The sequence below is a fragment of the Ascaphus truei genome, chromosome 5 (genome assembly GCF_040206685.1).
Source record: "Ascaphus truei isolate aAscTru1 chromosome 5, aAscTru1.hap1, whole genome shotgun sequence".
NCBI lineage: Eukaryota > Metazoa > Chordata > Amphibia > Anura > Ascaphidae > Ascaphus > Ascaphus truei.
Genome location: NC_134487.1, coordinates 101,819,251 through 101,838,190, shown reverse-complemented (window position 1 = coordinate 101,838,190; position 18,940 = coordinate 101,819,251).

The following is an 18,940-nucleotide window of genomic DNA, read 5'->3' as shown; positions in this document are numbered from 1 at the left end:
GAGTGAAAACTAGGAAGGGCATTACTCAGACTTTTTTGTTAGCCTACTTATTAGCACTGAAAGAATCAGGAACTATAAACCTTACAAACTAGAAGTACATTTTTCCTTTTTAAATCCTTTTCTTTGTGTCATTTCCTTTTCAGTAAATTTGATGCAGAGTTCAGTGTTTGATTATGACAGGATGACATCTCACACTCATTTATTTCATTTTTATAGAATTATGCTCCATCTCATAAGCTATTCACCCTACACAATGCCAAAGCAGGCTGTGGAATTCTGTACAGCAGCCTGTTCAGGCCCATCCACACTTTCCTCTTTGCTAGTGGTTAAACTAAAATAAACAGACAACACTGGCAGCAGACTGAAGGGAGCCACAGAGGATGTGTCATTAACAAACCTGTTAGAAGCAAAATTGGCATTAAAGAGAGAGGCCAGAAGACAGACCAAAGCACGGACTAAAATTTCTTAATTGCAAGGGTCAGTTGTTTCAGAGAAGTAGTTAATTATGGTGATGAGCAGCAAAAAAAAAGTTACAAAGCTCAGTGACTGTGCTCACAAAAAATACACCATTTTAATATTTTCCTATAATTAAACTTTGCATAGGGAGACAATAATTGATCGTTTTACTTGACATTTTCTCCGTCTCCTCCAGTCCTGCTTTGTCAATTTGTTTTTATACAGAACAATGTCCCCTTCATAGTTACACAAAATCCCATATTGAAAAAGTATTTTAATAAAGAACAGAAAGAAAGCTTGCAGAGGCATTGCACAATATTGGATGCTATCAATTTAGTGAGCAGTCATTTCAGTTCCTGTGAAGCAGTTTTATTGAATCCGATGTCCAAAAGTACTTGTATCACTCTTGCTTTTCCCCTGGTGCTTTCAACTCTTTGCCATGGTATTTGCAGCAATTTAATTATCCTTTCATTTCTCTCCCACTTACAATTAAACAAACCAATGAGAAGGCATGCCTTCTATTAGTACATTTTGAATACGAATGTATTGTGTTTATAAAATGTTACCTTTGATCATGAATTCCAACAAGGCTATTCCTTCTTAATTCTGTTTATTACTTCTCTGCCTTAGATGTTTATGTTGGTTTTTTTTTTTACATCTGTGTTAAGCTCGTGGAATCTCTGCAAATCAGTATTGTTGACCTGAGGAAGAGAGGAGAATTCTCGCAAGCTTGTCCTATATTATCTATTGTTAGTCCAAATAAAAAAGGTTTCACCTATTCAATGCTAAAATGATACCAATACTATAGTAACTTTCATAGTAAATCGAAGATGATTCATGAGAAAAATCTAAACCGTTTAGTCTACATTTCTTCAGTTTACCTAACGGCAGGCCAGACGACAGCTTTTCCAGGGCCCAGGATGAATGGTTGACCTGAGCCTGGTTGTTGAGGTAGGGGGGGGATGCTGGAGACTTGTTGAGTGGGGGAGGAGAAGAAGTGGGTGAGGGTGGGGGGGGAAGGGAGGGATTATGGGGGGGGGGTGCTGAAGACCTGTCGAGAGGAAGGTACTGGAGGGAGGGTGCTGAAGACTTATTGAGCAGGCTGGGGTTAGGGATGTGCTGAGCTGGGGCAGAGGATACGTGCCCTAAGTACCTGAGGACCCCCTACCCTCCCCTCCTGTCGGAGGCCCTGCTAAAAGCTGCAGTGCCTCCTAGGACCAGGTGAACTAATGGCAGTAATAATTTAATAGGTTATATGTAGGTGATTGGAACCTTTATCAAAAAATAGACACGTAGAAGTATGCTTAAACAAATTATTAGACAGATAGGGGAAATGCTGCACTCCTTAAATTGTAAACAAAATAGATACAGTTACCGGTGCTCCAATGTTTGTACGAAAGCCTGTGATCAGTCCTGGATAGATGATAAAGTCCGTTGTGCCCTTTGTTCCTTTTAACATCTAAACAAATTATTAAACATTTAAATATCTCCATAGTAACAACATTCTCTGGAGTATTTTTCTGATATTTACCTAATCCCTTTTGTGATAATGCTGTTTGTAAACTCTTCTGTATAAGAGAGAAGTGTGTTTCCTCCACTGACAAAGAGACACAAAGCTGAATATAGGAAGACCCCGGATATACTGATATCATCAAAATATAAAAACGCTGTTTATTATAACAAAAACTAGTGTTAAATAACAAAGCAAACATTCCTAAACATAAACAGGAGTAAGACAACAGCAGCAGCGTATAATAAAGTGCAGTTAACCTCCCCCATTATGATATGTATATCTTTATTTATATAGCGCCATTAATGTACATAACGCTTCACAGCAGTAATACACGTGACATAATATAAATAACAAATAATACTAATAATACATCATGGGAGGAAGCACTACAAACATAAAATTAACATTCAGGAAAAGGAGTTCCTGCCCCGAAGCTTACAATCTAATTGGTAAGTAAGAGGAATGTACAGACACAGTAGGAAGGTGTTCTGGTAAGTGCGTCTGCAAGGGGCCAAGGTCGAGTTATGAGATGTATAGTATCACCACTGAACTACTCATATGCTTCATAAAGAGGTGTGTTTTAAGATGGGTCTTAAAGGTGGATGGAGATTGTGCTTGTCGGGTATTGAGGGGAAGGGCATTCCATAGGTGTGGGGCAGTCAGTGAGAAAGGTTTCAGGCGGGAGAGGGCTTTAGACACAAAAGGGGTAGGGAGAAGACATCCTTGAGCAGAACACAAGAGTCAGGATGGTGTATAGGGAGAAATTAGGGCTGGGATGGAAGGAGGGGCAGAAGAATGTAAAGCCTTAAAATTGAGTAGGAGAATTGAGTGTGTGATACGGTATTTGATAGGAAGCCAGGAGAGGGATTTCAGCAGATTTAGGAAAGAGTAGAGTGATTCTGGCAGCAGCGTTTAGGATAGATTGTAGGGGAGACAGGTGAGAGGCAGGAAGGCCGGACAGCAGGAGGTTGCAGTTGTCGAGACAAGAGTGAATGAGGGCCTGTGTCAGAGTTTTAGCAGTAGAACAACAGAGGAAAGGGTGTATCTTGTAATATTGCAGAGGAAAAAGCGATAGGTTTTAGCTAAATTTTGAATGTGAGAGAGGAGTCGAGTGTGACCCCTAGGCAGCATGCTTGTGATACTGGGTGTCTAATAGCGCTTCCAACAGTAATGTAGACGGAAGTAGTAGGGCCAGGTTTGGGAGGAAATATGAGGAGCTCCATTTTTGAAATGTTAAATTTGAGTCGGCGGAGGGCCATCCATGATATAGTGGAGAGACATTCACAAACTTTGGGCTATACAGCAGGTGTAAGGTCAGGGGTGGAAAAGTAAATTTGTGTGTCATCAGCATAGAGGTTATATTTGAACCCAAGAGATGTGATAAGTTCACCTGGAGAGAGTGTGTAAAGAGAAAACAGAAGTGGTCCCAAGACAGAGCCCTGGGGTACCACCACATAGAGATCGATAGAGAAGGAGGAGGTGTTAGCAAAAGATGCTGGAAGTACGATGGGAGAGGTAAGAGGAGATCCAGGATAGAGCTTTGTTACGATACAAAGAGTATGGAGAATGTGAAGGAGAAGAGGGTGGTCCACAGTATCAAATTCTGCCGACAGGTCGAGTAATATGAGCAGTGTAGTGACCTTTGTCTTTGGCAGCATGGGGGTCATTAGTTATTTTAGTGAGAGCTGTTTCATTGGAGTGAGCAGTGCAGAAGCCAGATTGTAGAGGGTCTAGGAGAGAATAGGCAGCGAGAAAATAGAGCAAGCAAGAGGCGTTTAAGGAGTTTAGAGGCAAAAGGCAGGAGGGAGACAGGATAATAGTTATAAAGACAGATAGGGTCAAGCGTACTGTTTTTGAATAATGGTATACTGTAACTGTTGCATGTTTGAAGGAGGGAAAAGTTCCAGAGTAGAGGGAGGAGTTAAAAATGTGTGTGAGCGTAGGGAGCAAGATGTTTTAGGAGATGGGAGGGAATGGGGAGAAGAGGGCAAGTGGTAGAGGGAGAAGAGGAGGAGATCAGCAACGATACATTCTTCTCTGACAGCAAAAAAGGAGTCAAGGAAGGCAGGAGGAGAGATATCAAGTGGTATATGATGGGAGGAGGATACAGAGGGGATGTCCTTGCATATGGATTCCACCCTTTTCTTGAAATAGTCAGCATAGTCCTGAGGTGAAATGGAGGAATAAAAACAGGTAGCAGAGAATGGTCTGAGTAGGAAGTCAAATGACAGAGACGAGACGCCGTGGGTTAGACTTGTGTGTGTTGATTAGTGAAGAAAAGTGGGTTTGTTTAGCCTGGGAGATACTTGTTTAGCCTGGGAGATATGGTGATAAATATAATCAAATCCCACTCAATATAATAAACGATTCATTTAGATAGTTCCAGAAATGCATCAATATGGTTGCAATTGTAGCAAACACGTTCACTGGGCCCAGTGAGCACACACACAACACACAGCCACACTACATGTTAGAAATAGCGAATAGATGATATAATGCCATAGTTTCCCACATTGAAATTCAAAGTGTATTCAAAAATGGCAAAAACGCAATCAACTGATAAAGTCACAGGTACCACAAGGGTTAAAAAAAATTCAATGAAACCCAGAGCTGTATAATAACAGCATATTAAAGTGTAGCTGGAATCACTGAGAGCATCCTAAGATTGTGAGATAGTCTACCAACATTAATAGTTATTATATGGAGTGGTTTTTAATTATATGTACTAACATATCATGTTGGGAGTGGTTTACTGCACTCTCCTGTTTTGTTTATGTTTAGGAACTTTTGGTCTTTTGATTATTTGACACTTTATTATGTCCTGAGAGTGCTCCTATACTTACCTGTGTGTCTCTACTCCTGTGTATGGAGAAGACACACTGCCCATGTTGTTTTACTCACTTGAGTTGGATGCACCAACACTTGTTATACCGCTGTGTTAGTGGCAGCTATTTATTTGAGTTCCCTGTGCAGGGGAATCATTTATTTTCCCGTTTAACTCCTCTACATGCAGGTAAATTGTAAATTCATTAATAATCAACAGATGGTATAGAAATACACAGAAAACCAACAAAAAAATAGAAACAAAGACTGTCCTCGCAATGTCTCATCTTGAGTCTACCCCCTCCTGACGGTGTATTCTCTATCACTTCACATGTGATCTCTGTACAAGTCACGTGTTCTGAGTCATTATGTCCTTGAGTATCTCTACACTGGTATAGGGGTATAGTTATAGATACTAGTGTTCGCCTGACCATAAGACATGCTTTGGGCTTTTCTAATTTAGGTGCTACATAAATCCCCTGGTTAAGATATCCCTATCTCTTTTGGCAGATCTTTGATGTTGTATCTCCCTTTCCCACATATGTTATGATGCCTATATTTAGGCTATGCGTCAATAGTTTGAGACATGTTTGAATTACATAGCCTACAGGGACCATATATATGAGGGATCTCTAGATACATCTGACTAACATGTCTAGATACTACAGAGATGATAGGAGGTGCCCCTTTTCAACCTTATATATTTGGTTAAGAATTTGGATGTAGATGTTATACATAGCCCTGATCTGACAATAAAGGCTTTGGAAGGTGATACTGGATATTTCCCAGTAAAAAAATGTGATTAGCTATATTTTAGGTAAGATTTGGTCTTTTAAACAAATGTTTTTTGATTCACTGTATTGTGTTTTAGTTGATAATATATTGTGGTCATGGGTAGTATGTGAATACAGGACACGGAGCCCAAATAGTCCCAGGGTGTATATGCAAAAAGAGAGTATGCAGGAATATAGTGCAACACTTTAAAAGATAATTTTGTAACAAAATATTTTGTTTTCCCACTCACGTGGTATCGGAGTAAGTCAGGCAGATTGAGAATAAAACCTTCTTAGCCGAGGCAGTAGTTTATCAGAAGGTGATTCAGTATCACAAAGTAAAGTCTCCCTTCATAGAAGTAAAAGAATGCAGACCATACTACAAATATGCTTTCACTAGATAAAGACTAGACAGGCTAATCAACACCAACACCATGTTTGTGTAAGAAACACACCCAGAGATACTGTAAAGTAATGTAATTCATGCATCTATTTCTTCTGTATATAACAATCTCACAATTATTTAACATTTGAACTTGTAAAAGATACAAAGAATAAGATGTTGGTTGAAGAAGATTGTATTACTTCAAATGACACGCATATGTGTTTCAACCAGGTTCCATAGAACACGCATGCGCAGAAATTCAATGACACGTATATGCATTCAATACAGGTTCCATAGTGCACGTGCAGTTTATCAGTAGTAAGCATTACACACCATGTAATTCAAGCATTCCTTCTCAATTATTAATAAATAACAACATTCTCACAATTATTTTACAGGTGAAATTGCACAAGTGACAGCCCGAAAAAGATGTCGGTTGAAGAAGATTGTATTTTTGCAAGAAGGTTGAAGATTGTACTATTTCACAAAGTCTTTGTTATTTATTTATAAACTTACAATTACTGTACACAAATACAAAAATGTCCTACATTAAAAAAAACCTTTAGTAATCTGAAGTTTTTATGGGAATAAGTGGTGGGTTACATTGAAATGAATGGAATATCATATCATATGAATTGAACTGGAATAAGGGATAGGTTACAATACGTTTAGATTAAAGACATACACTAGCGCCACCTATCATTACTGCAGACTATTATGGCCAATTCTAAACGACATTTTTACAGCCGCGGCTCAGTCATGGTTGCCGCATCTGCAAATAAAATGCTGGGGATTTACACTTCCTATTCCCGTGACCACGATAAGCCAAGTCTGGCTACATCTGTAAATTAATATACACTCGCAAACATTGGCTAAAAACAAGCAGTAACACCACCACGGGTCTGGGAACAATGCAGGAAGGGGGAACAGTGTGTATTCCATGACGGCTCCAGAGTTCTGCCTGTTTTTATCCAGCATTTGTGAGTGCATTTTCAGTTACCTTGTAAGCATGTGTAAGGGAAAGGCCAAATGCTTCGCTTTTTGGGTGGATGGACCCCTGGTCTGATCTCCATTCCTGCCCACTCTCCCATTGTTCCGTGTACTTCTCCTCCCCCTTCTGTCCCAGCAATAGCCAGTTCTCCAGACGGGTTCCACAAAGGGTTTCTCAGCCCTGCATGTCCATAGACCTTGGCTATGTTTTTGTAATGTTTTGACTGCAGGACAGGATACAGACCTGCAGGGCAGAGGTATGGAGTAGTACACCGACCTTGGCCTGGGATCTGGGGCCTGAGATGCAAAGGTAGTCAAGTCCAAATCTAGGGTCGGCAACAGGAAATCCAAAAGAACAGGCAAGCCACAGGAACAGGGGGGAGGCTCAGGAACAGGGAAGGGTGGTCAGGTACAGGCAGAAGTCGAGGCAGGTGGCAGGCAAGGATGCAAAGATGTCAGGTCCAGGCAGAGGTCAAGACTGGCAGCAGGCAGGGGTAGTCGCGTCAGGGCAGAGGACAAGCACAGGCAAGCAATACAGAGGCAACGGCAGAGCTCAAACAGGACAAGGTACCAAGTACTTTGCACGAGCAACTGCCTGCTATGTAAAGGCCAGAGGCAGCTGCTGGCAAAGAGAGCCAAAGATAAGCTGACTTCCTGTAAGGAACTGAGGGCAGGAATTGCCAGGAAGCAAGATGGCCACTGATGTATCATTGAGGGTGTGATGTCACTTTCTGTCAGCAGCCATCTTGGGTATTCGGACAGATCCCTTATAGTTTTATAGTGTGCTTTATAAAGTGGATGATTCGAAAAACAGCCAAAAGGATCGCGTGAGTTTGTCTACTTAAATTTATTTTTAAAAGTGCTGCTCCATCAGGACCTGACCACCAGAATGCAGTGATTTTGAAAGTTGCTGAAGAGAGAGTGGGTGAGTGTAAGTTCTAACATGTTCCTTTTCAAGCATCTCTAACCAACATAGTTCAAATATTGAATGCTGTTTCTGTGACAATTAAATTAAGAACCACAAATAATATAAATTAAAAAATTATTGTTTGGGCTTTCACAATCACAACCTATTAAATTAGAGAATAAATGGCATTACATTTCCATCTAGTGAGTAGTATATCTATTGTAGCAACTGGTGAAGCATAAGGCTAAGGCCCCACTCCCTCAGTCAGCGCGCCCGCACTGCATGCAGGCAGTGCGCTGAGAGGCACAGACCGCTATCTGCGGTCTGTAGGGAGCGGGAGCCGGAGCGGGGGGGTGCGTGGTTTGAGCAGGGGGTGTGTGGTTTGAACGGAGGGTCCGTCCGTTCGTACCCCCCTCTCCTCTTCCGGTGTGCAGGAGCCCGGAGTTACGATCACGCTCTGTCGTGATCTGGGCCGGCAAAAAACTGAGACGGCAAAAAAAAAAAAAAACAAGCCGTGACACACAGCTCAGCAGGCCGCCTCCCTAGGAGCTCCTTCCTTGCTTACCTCATTGGCTCACACGCGCACCAAGTGACGTGTCAACGCTCCAGAACACCTTCTTCTGGTAGCACTGGCCGGCTGATGCGTCACAGCACGTAGTGAGCCACGGAGGGAGGAGGCAGCGGGGACCAACGGATTGCAGGTAAGGGGCTGGTGGCGCACGCGCACGCGCCACCGGACACAGCGGGACCAAGCCCTTAGGCTACGATTATACCAGCTGGGCGTGCGCGCAATCTGGTGATGTCAGCAATCAGATCCGGCAGAGCGGCATGTGCACTGCAGGCAGGAGGCAGCCGGAGGAGACTGGGAGGCATGGCCGTCAGCTGTTTGCCCTCATTGGCTGAACCGCTCATGTGACGTGGCCGTGCCTGAAGAAAACAATTGCCCTGGTCTGTTCTCCTGTCCGAGGGAAAAAATCGCAGAGCACTGATGGATTTGCTAAACTCTAATTTATTGAAGCTAATTAGTGTTTTGGCTTCAATAAATTAGAGTATAGCAAACCTGCCAGTGCTCTGCGATTTCTTCCTTCTTACGTTCCTGGGTATGCTGCAGGCTAGTTCATTTCTAATAAGTACTGCAAAAGAAATCACAAATACGTGGAAATGTAACTGCATTGCACAATACATCTTCATTCATTTGCTGGAAGAAAGGCCTGCAACACAATACTTTGCACCTCTTTGCGTGCCTCTTTGGCAGTGGAGAGGTTAAACAAACCTTTTTACTTCCAGTTGTTCATAGACAGTTTCAAGGGGAATGGTTACATTTTTTGTCTCTGTTGTTGTTAATGTGAAGGAGCAGAATAATTGGAGCACTTACGCAGAAGTGAGCCTCACTATAAGGCTGTCTGTACACTTCAAGTATGAAAGCCGACCTACGATACATCGATCAGAGCGGCATATTCCAACATCAGCAGCAATTCCCAGTCGTTTTTAGTTATGCCCCAAATGTTGACCGCATCTGTCCCACATTGTTTTGGAATCTCCACCCTTCCTTCTCAAGTGTCCCCACACTGCTCATCATGGAATTAGGGCGACATTAGTAAAGATCCATTGGTGCCTCTCTCTCCCTCTCCTGCACCAATTTGGTGGTTGGCATATTGAAGCTATTGGGAAAGGAAGAAAAGAGAATAGTGAAATATGTAGACTGGATGCAGGGGATCAGATTCCAACACTTCACAGAGCTCCTATATACTGCTGTCGCCTGATTTTATTACACATCAGCATTACTAATGACAATTACAAAATAGCCGACATAAAAGGGCAGTTCCCCATGCATGTTTATAGTTTTAATTTTTTTAAATATTCGCAATACTGTACAGTAGGATGTCTGTTTCCTCATCTCTAGTTCTCTGCCTGCTCACCGATTTTTAAACTGTGTATTTTAGTCCTACAAATGAGCACAAAATCTAAATCAATATGGCTCTTAATAGAATAGGCCTAGCTTGGTGACATTAGACACTAAGAGGCCTATTCTAGTAGCAACTCGCTGGTCCTGTCACGCCACCAGTTTTTTCGGCGTTGTTATCACGGTATTCAGAAAGCTCCGAAGACCTGCGATAGCAAAATGCCCAAACCTGGCGAGGAGCCAGCGACGTGATGTTCTCCTCTCTCGTAATGGCTCACCCGGCGATCTGCAGCCATCCGACCCAGCTGCATAGAGAGCTTCACAGAGAGAGCTACACAGAGAGAGCCGCCTCTCCCTGTGCATATCTCACCAGCGATCGCAGGCTTTTAATAAAAATGTTAATACTAGTGTATGTGAGCAGGGGGTCTCCAGAGCAGAACCGTGTTATTTTAGGTCCAGGGAGCCCCTGCTTCCTGAGATACAGGCCTCGTTATGGGGTGCCGGTATCTCCTATGCATTGAAATGTCTCACATCACGTGACCGTGGGATTTAAATGCATAGGAGATACCGGCACCCCATAACGGGGTCTGTATCTCGGGAAGCAGGATTCCCGGACCTGAAATCAATGCGGTTCTGCTCTGGAGACTCCCTGCTCACGCACACTAGTATTACATTTTTTATTAAAACAGCTTCATTACCTTAGCGGCTAGCCGCTAAGGCAATGAAGGGGTTCAACCTCCAATAGAAAGTTCAGTCCGCGCTCTTGCTTCCTAGTGTTGCAGAAATGAATTATTCTCCCTCCTCTTGCGGCTCCTATGGCTTGAAGTGTATCCCCTCACTCCAAAAAACGAACTCCGGTGGAAGACCCCGCCGGCGAACAGAATGACCAAGAAAAGAAGCACAGGAGCGCACCAAGGTAAGGAAAAATTGTAAATGTAATAAACAATAAGGCAATAAAATAACTTACATGTAAGTAAGAATAAATGAGTATCCAGGTCAGCAAAATGTTCAACAGATCGGCATCATCATCATTCAAATAGGGGGGCAATTTCAGTTCCGTTTATGTGGAGATCCCGTGCGCTGGGACTCACTCTATGGCACTTGCTGCAGGAATCGCCTCCGCATGTATGCAGGTAGTGGTGTGGTATCCAAAGTTAATGCACATGTGTGGAAGGAAAGCCCCCTGTAGGCGTCTGTGGATGCCGGTTACGATTGAAAATCATGACAGGAAGGGTACACAACGGTGTAAACTGGCCCCCAAAGATGGAATAGGAAAGCTAGTTGCACAGATCACTCGCGACGCGTTTCGTATAGTAAATATACTTCATCAGGCGATATCTTGGGCACCCGTGTGGGGTCCTTTTGTATCCCACCAACTGCTATCATTGGCTGTTCGTTCTCAAATTACAAGCCAATCAGAGGACTAGAATGAGTAATTCATTAAAATCCACAACACTTGAGCAGACCTATAATTATGGCTGCTATAGTGGTAAAATGATAGCTCTATTAATAGACAATATTATTGTTGTTTTTGAAATGGGAGGTAACATCTCAAAAAAGGGGAGATGGCAGGACAGTAGATACTCTAATGGTTGGATTTGAGTACACACAGTCACACCCACTGGTATCCAAGAATAACAAGTGTACATTCAACAAAGATAAAAACATGATCATAAGTAATAATAATCACATAAATAAAATATAAATTACATAACAAATGGCAACAACATGAAAACAAAAAGGAAAGAGAAAGAAAAGAAATAAGAAAAAAAAGATTAAAATGGGAAAGTTAAAAAAAAAAAAAAAGGGGAAAAATGTGTGATTCACATAGAGCACCAGGTATTCCCAGGCAGTCTCCCATCCCGATAGCAATTGGTGGGATACAAAAGGACCCCACACGGGTGCCCAAGAATTTGCCTGATGAAGTATATTTACTATATGAAATGCGTCGCGAGTGAACTGTGCAACTAGCTTCCCTATTCCATCTTTGGGGGCCAGTTTACACCGTTGTGTACCCTGTCACGATTTTCAATCCTAACCGGCATCCACAGACGCCTACAGGGGGCTTTCCTTCCACACATGTGCATTAACTTTGGATACCACGCCACAACCTGCATACATGCGGAGGCGATTCCTGCAGCAAGTGCCATAGAGTGAGTCCCAGCGCGCGGGATCTCCACATAAACGGAACTGAAATTGCCCCCTTGTCTGACTGATGATGATGCCGATCTGTTGAACATTTCGCTGACCTGGATACTCATTTATTCTTACTTACATGTAAGTTATTTTATTGCCTTACTGTTTATTACATTTACAATTTTTCCTTACCTTGGTGCGCTCCTGTGCTTCTTTTCTGGGTTCAACCTCAATAGCCTGTTTATTTGTGGCAGAGGGGGTGGATGAAGAGGGTAGTAGCCGCAGGGTGGCTGGATAGGCCTGCCTGGATGGTTGTGGGAGGAGTTAACCCCTTCACTACCATAGCGGTGGGAACCGCTATGGTAATGAACGGGTTTACCAGTCCTGCTACCCCCACGGTAGGCCTAAAAACCCACCTTTGGGGCAACTACCCCTTCATCCAATCCATATACCCCAAGAAACAAAAATAAACATAACAACCCTACTACCCACCTCCTCTACCCCCAACACGTACAGTACAGTAATGGGCAAAATAACTATTATCCACATATAGATAATAGCTCATTTGCCCATTCTAAAATCAAACGTTAGCCAGCCAGCATAAATAAAGTAAATAAAAAATACCCCTGCCAAAACAGCAAAAGAATTAAAATGATGTTATTCCTAAACCTAAGAATACAATTAAATAAACACTAATCCAACCAATTCAAGAAATAAAAGCACTAGCCAACAAATCAATTAAATAAATAAAACCACTAGCCAACAAAACAATTATTAATTTAAATGCCTAACCAACCCTAAAATTTACTAAGAACAAGCCATCCAAATTCCAAACAATTTAATCAAAACAATAAAGAGAAATAAAAAAAATTCAATCAATTCAAAACAAGCATTTGCCCAAAAATGCATTGTCTCCACTATGGAGTTGAATTGCAGTGCATGACATCACGGTCGAGAGCTTCCTGATACGCCGGGATTCGGAGGGTGAAGACTTCTAAAGGTAAGATAAATATTGAATGTATATGTTTTTTTTATAGTTTTTATTTATTTTTATGTTTTTCATTGCCCGTTGACTGCTAATGTATGAATCTGTGCCCCTTTAGGGTACAGATAAATACAGTGACAGGCAATGCATTTTTTGGCAAATGCTTGTTTTGAATTGATTGTTATTTTTTCTATTTATGTTTATTGTTTTCACTAAATTGCTTGGTATTTGGATAGCTTGTTTATAGTACATTTGTGGATTGACTAATGGTTTTATTTCTTGATTTGTTATGCTGGTTCGTTGTTTCTTTAAATTGTATTCTATTATATTGGTATAATATAATTTTTATTAATTAACGGTTTTAGTGTTCGAATAATTTTATTGATGTGTATTTGAGGGTTTTTAGTTCTATTATTGTTGTGGTGTTTAGGTTCTTGTTTATTTCTTTAATTGTTGTGTATTGTTGTGCTTGATTGTTTTAATAGGTTGGCCCTTGACTGCTATAGTGGCTTATCATGCCCATATTATATGGGTATGATTTACCACTGTGCCAATCAGTGGGTAGAGGGTGGGTATAGTGACCCTTGCTGGGTGGTTAGGCCTACCGCGGGAGGGGTTAACCCCTTCATTACCATAGTGGTATTAACAGCTAAGGTAATGAAGGGGTTAACTCCACCCGCAACCACCTACAAGGCCTAAACACCCACTGAGGGCCAAATACCACCTTCACCCACTGCCGCTACCCACAATAAATCGGGCACTGGTAGTTAACCCCTTCATTGCCTTAGCGGTTAGTGGTTATTTTTTATGCATCTGATTCATGCCGGGGGCCCCTGGTGCTGATATTAATGTGTATCAGCTCCGGAGACCCCGGCATCAATCCGATGCAGGTAAAATGCATTTTTGTTCCTAAGTCCCTCTCTCGCCGCCGCTGCCACTGCCTCTGAAGCTTCTTGGCTTCACGTCAACTTTTTCTGGCGAGAAGAATTTGGGACGAAATAGCCATTCTAGAGCCTCGATAAGCCTCGATAACCTTATTGAGGCTACTAGAATTGCACGAGTTTCAAAACTGGCGATAAGTGGCTTATCGCCGCTCACTTGGCAATTTGTTTTCAACAGCAGATTCAATCCACTTATCGAGGCTTTCTGAATCGCTGTAGGCATTTTTGTCCGAAAACAGCTAAATAGCCTCGATAAGTGGGTTATGAAGGCTACTAGCATAGGCCCCTAAGGCCGCGTTCACACTGCACACTTCGCAACGTTCGTCACCGACCCCTGGCAGCCAATGTTAGTGTTCAGTATTGAAACTACCATTGGCTGCAAAGCACGGCGTCCACGCTGCTGCAGTCGCGGGAGTCTTTTGAAAGTGTGATCTCCGGCTGCAGCAGCGTGACGTCAGTTTCAGCAGCCTATCAATGCATTGGCTGCTGAAAGTGACCAGAGACTCGGCAGCTCCCTGCTCCAGCCACACACACACACTTTTCTTTTATGTTTATGTTTGTTTTATGTTTACACAGCGCTCTCCGGCCCCCGCTCTCAGCAGTACAATAATAATAAAAAAGGGAGAGGAACGGGGGGGATACCGGGGGAACGGGGCACAGCACCCACAACTGTCTGCCATAAACTCTCATCCTCGCCCCGCCCGCTCCCCCCGCCCGCTCCCGCATCATTCGGTCTGCTGGGGATGATCACACATCTCCCAGCAGACGAAGGCGCGCACACGCGGACTCGCGCACACAGCGTTGCAAAGTGCGCTGTGTGAACGGGGCCTAAAAATCTCAAGAACCTTATCTGACAAGATTAGTATACAGCATTGTTTCTGATCCATTTGTAGTCTGCATGGAAAACAGTACTTTGCTCTGTTGAGGAATGAAGAGAGTGTGGATACACAGCAGGAGTTGTAATGTGGATACTCAACTGCAGGCTTTGGGTCTTGTTAGATAATAATGTAAATTAAATTAACAAACAGCTTGAAAAAAAATTAAGGTTAATAATCTGCTATAAAGAGCAATATATGAAGCGCACTTTCAAAATAAGTCTTATCAACATTCCCTTCGTCACTTCCCTCCCTTTTTCCTGCTCACTGTTGAATACATGCTCTCTGTGGACAAATCTAACTGCTGTTCATGACCCTTTTGTCTCCAATTTTTTCAACATTTTGGCCATCACTTAGACGTGGCTAACTGACACCTGCACAACTGTCCTATAGTAGCCTCTCCTTCTGTCATGCACTCAGGTCTGGGGACAATTATGGTGGGAGAGTAGTCATACTTCTGTCTCCTTGTTGGTCCTTTCAAGTGAAATTGTATCTACTTATCCATCCTTCTCATTCCCTTCCTTTGAAGCTAACACTATTCATCTCTTCTCCCCATCTCTCTTTGTGTTACCGTTATATATAATTCTCAGTTATTGGATAACTTTACTGCCTGGCCCGTACTCTCTCTTCTGCCTCCCTCTATCATATTCTTGGAGACTTTGACATTCCTATTGCCACCTTGAGGAAAAGGGTTCTAAATGCGCACAGTCTCATCAGAGTATATATGGAAAAAGGAAAAAGGCACACAATAGTGTAATATTGTATAATGCAATTTGAGCAAAGAAGGTATTGCACTCACATTTTATGAAGTCAAACTGGCATTTCGGTTACTAAGTTTAACCACACTGATGTTGTAGGTTCTCCGTGAACAGGACACCTCCGGCAATGCACACCATCTCCAACGATAGGACTCGCAGTGTTGTACAGGGTCACGGTAGCAGGATACTCTCAATGGAACAGATAAAAACCACAGATAGTGTAATACTGTATATGTGGGTATTAGTAGAGTGATAAACCAGAATGTGCACTCACATTTTATGTGAAAATGTAAAGGCTTGTGGTTGTTAAAGTAACCAACTTATAAGGGTGGTTCTGGAATAACAGGATAGTCCCAAAAAAGGAAAAGGACGCAGGAAAAAAGGAAAAAATCTTTATAATATAAAAACAAAAAGCAGTAAAGCAATCAGATAACCAAAGGGAGCCACACTAAAGCAACTGGATCCCAACTCCCAATAAACCCCATCGATGGCCATACACCAGGGGATATAGCTAGGAGGAGGTAGCAGTGCTCCAAATGAACTCCCAAAGGGTCTTATGCAATCTGTATAGTGAATAAATAGTATCCCAACGTGTTTTGTCTCAACAGACTTCTTCCAGGGGGTTTCTAAAAGTCCTGCTGTCCTTTCCCTATAAGTACTTTCAAATTTGGCGCCTTTTTTCGGTTCATCCGGGTTCCATTGGTTGCACACTGCATTCCATTTGTTCATGCGTTTCAAGCTATAGCGCGACGTCGCGTCTATGATGTCATCGCGCAGATACACCGTGGATCGTGTGTAAGGTGCCTACACTTCACACACGACCAGCACAATGATATGGTGAGTAACAGGTGAGTAACAGAGTTAAGGAAATCATATTAAATTCCCCAAAGCTCTGCCTCATCATATAATAAATGGTACAAATACAAGAATTAAGTGTGACATACAGTATGTGTGTGATGTGAATATCGTCAAGTGAGCATAATAAATGGTATATAAAGTGCCTGCGATCCACACGCAGCTAATAAGGGGTAAATATGATGAGAGTGAATAACAAAGTGAAGAACAAGCCATAAAGACATATTAGCTGCCCCATATTTGGCTTAGCAATAAATGAGTGAAACAGTGAATAAGTATATACAGATAATAATTGAGCTACCTAAGAATTTTAAACAGTTGGCAGCCCTAACATTAATGTGGGAGTATAAATAAAACCAACATTAAAAAAAACTCCAATAGAGAGGTGAAATACTAAGTTAAATATATATATCTGAATCCCATACTACAGGGATTCAGATATATATTTCAGATTCAGATATAGCATTTAATTAAATGCTGACTTTGATTTCAATGCATTTTTAACATAAATGTGATCTGTTATTATGACTCTTTTAGAATTATATTTATATTCTAATTAGGATATTATCTGTGTAGTATGGGATTCAGATATATATATATACAGTATATATATTTAACTTACCAGTGGCCTTTGTGGCACAGTCTTCTCATGATTCTCTTCCTGTCTATCTGACTGCTTCTTCAGTGGTTCCATTGCTGGCAACTCCTTTTCTCTCATCCCATTGCGTTGGTGTTCTCCAGGACTTTGTTTTGGACCTCTTCTTCTCTTTTTTCTTTAGTTTTCACTACCAGGTCCACGCTGGTGAAACCCAAATCTACCTGTCTTCTTATGAACTCTGTCGCTCTCTTGTGCCATTTATTGTCGTAATGCTATTTTCTCCAAGACGTTCCACCGCTACTTCGAACTACATATTTGTAGAACTGAAGTAATTACTCCCTCTAATTCTAAACCTATGCTTTACCTCATTCTGATAATAAATATCTCCACTCTCCTCCCGATACCACAAGCCAGATATCTAGATGTCATACTTGACTTCTCCCTCTCTTTTATATCACTAATCCAGTACAGTAGCTCACCAATTTTTGCAGCTTCCATCTCCAAAACATTGCTAACATATAGTGGCTCAGTGAATAAAGACACTGACTGGCATTGAGAGTTTGAAGCAGAGGAGCCTGGTTCAATTCCCGGTGTTGACTCCTTGTGACCTTGGGCAAGTCAGTTTATCTCCCTGTGCCTCAAACACCAAAAACATAGATTGTAAGCTCCACGGGGCAGGGACTTGTGCCTGCAAAATGTCTCTGTAATGCACTGCGTAAAACTAGCAGGGCTATACAAGAACATGCTATTATTATTATTATTCCTCACCCAGAATCCACCAATTGGGTCTACCAGTCTGCAATGGCATCTGATGATAAATTACATTGAATAAAGTATTGCTTGAATTGTGTACGGCCAATAATAAAAAATAGTAAGAATGTCAGGTAATCAAATATGAAATACAAAATAATTTATAAATACTATATGATAAATATGAATCTTTATTAATACCTGGCTGTGCTGGCACTTCTGTAGACTACCATCTGAGAAATAAAAAGACAGTTTATTCTACTGTGTGGCTGTTATTAATTATTTCCTGTTGACAAACGTGCAATCTGTTCTTTAAAACAATTTTTTTTTTTAAACCTATTAAAGACTTTTATGAAACCCGCAGATTTTTGATCCAGGTTTATCATGAAAGAGAAAAACAAAAACCTGCTTATCAAACAGAAAGAGGAAAGATCTAAAAAATGTCAAACTTCTGTGCATGTAAATGGAATTTGTTTGCTGTATAGTTTCCGCATCGTCGGTGCTTCGACTCCCTCTCTGTTTTCTTTTAAGCTAATAGGAACATTTCTGATCAAAGGGAAGAAAATTGAGGTTTTCTCAGTGGGGAATACTAGATTTGTATACATGTAGCAGATGTTTTTTTTTCTTTCATTGTTTGTACAAATTACATGGCAGTTTCCGTATTGTAAATCACAGCCTCAGACTCCTTGGTTCTTTACTTCCACATCAATCTGAACTATTCCAGTTATGTCATCTGATTCCTGCTTGGAGCATGAATATTCCCCCAGCGTCTCGTGGTAGGGTATCATGCCCACCTGCCTACCCCCCACTCCATAAACATGGAGCAGGTGAAATGAAAAGGACAGTTAACAGAGATCAAAAGGCATGTTCAAAAGAATGGGTTAATCCATCTGGAATTCCTCAGCGCTGTCAATCACAAATACAAGACCCACTGGAATTTTAAGTGGAATTTTTTTTTTCCCCTTCTTTTCAAGCTGGAGGAAGTTCAAATGAACACTTGGCTAACAGTTGGCACTTTCTTTGAGAGGAGGCTTATTGTTCAAATGGACTGGTTCAAACAGTGCAGTGAGTATGGAACAGAAATGTCCACACATTGGCTTTTGTTTAGAGACAATAAATGGAAGTTATTGCTGTCTGTTTTCCTCCGTTGCTTCTTAACACAAATACTACCTCTGAAGCTTGTTTTAACAAGGCAGAAACGTTCACTTGTGTTGTGTTTTTTCCTAAAGGAAATTCTATTGATTTCTGAAATCAGGACTACCCCCTGTCCCCATCCATTGGAATCAAAGCCC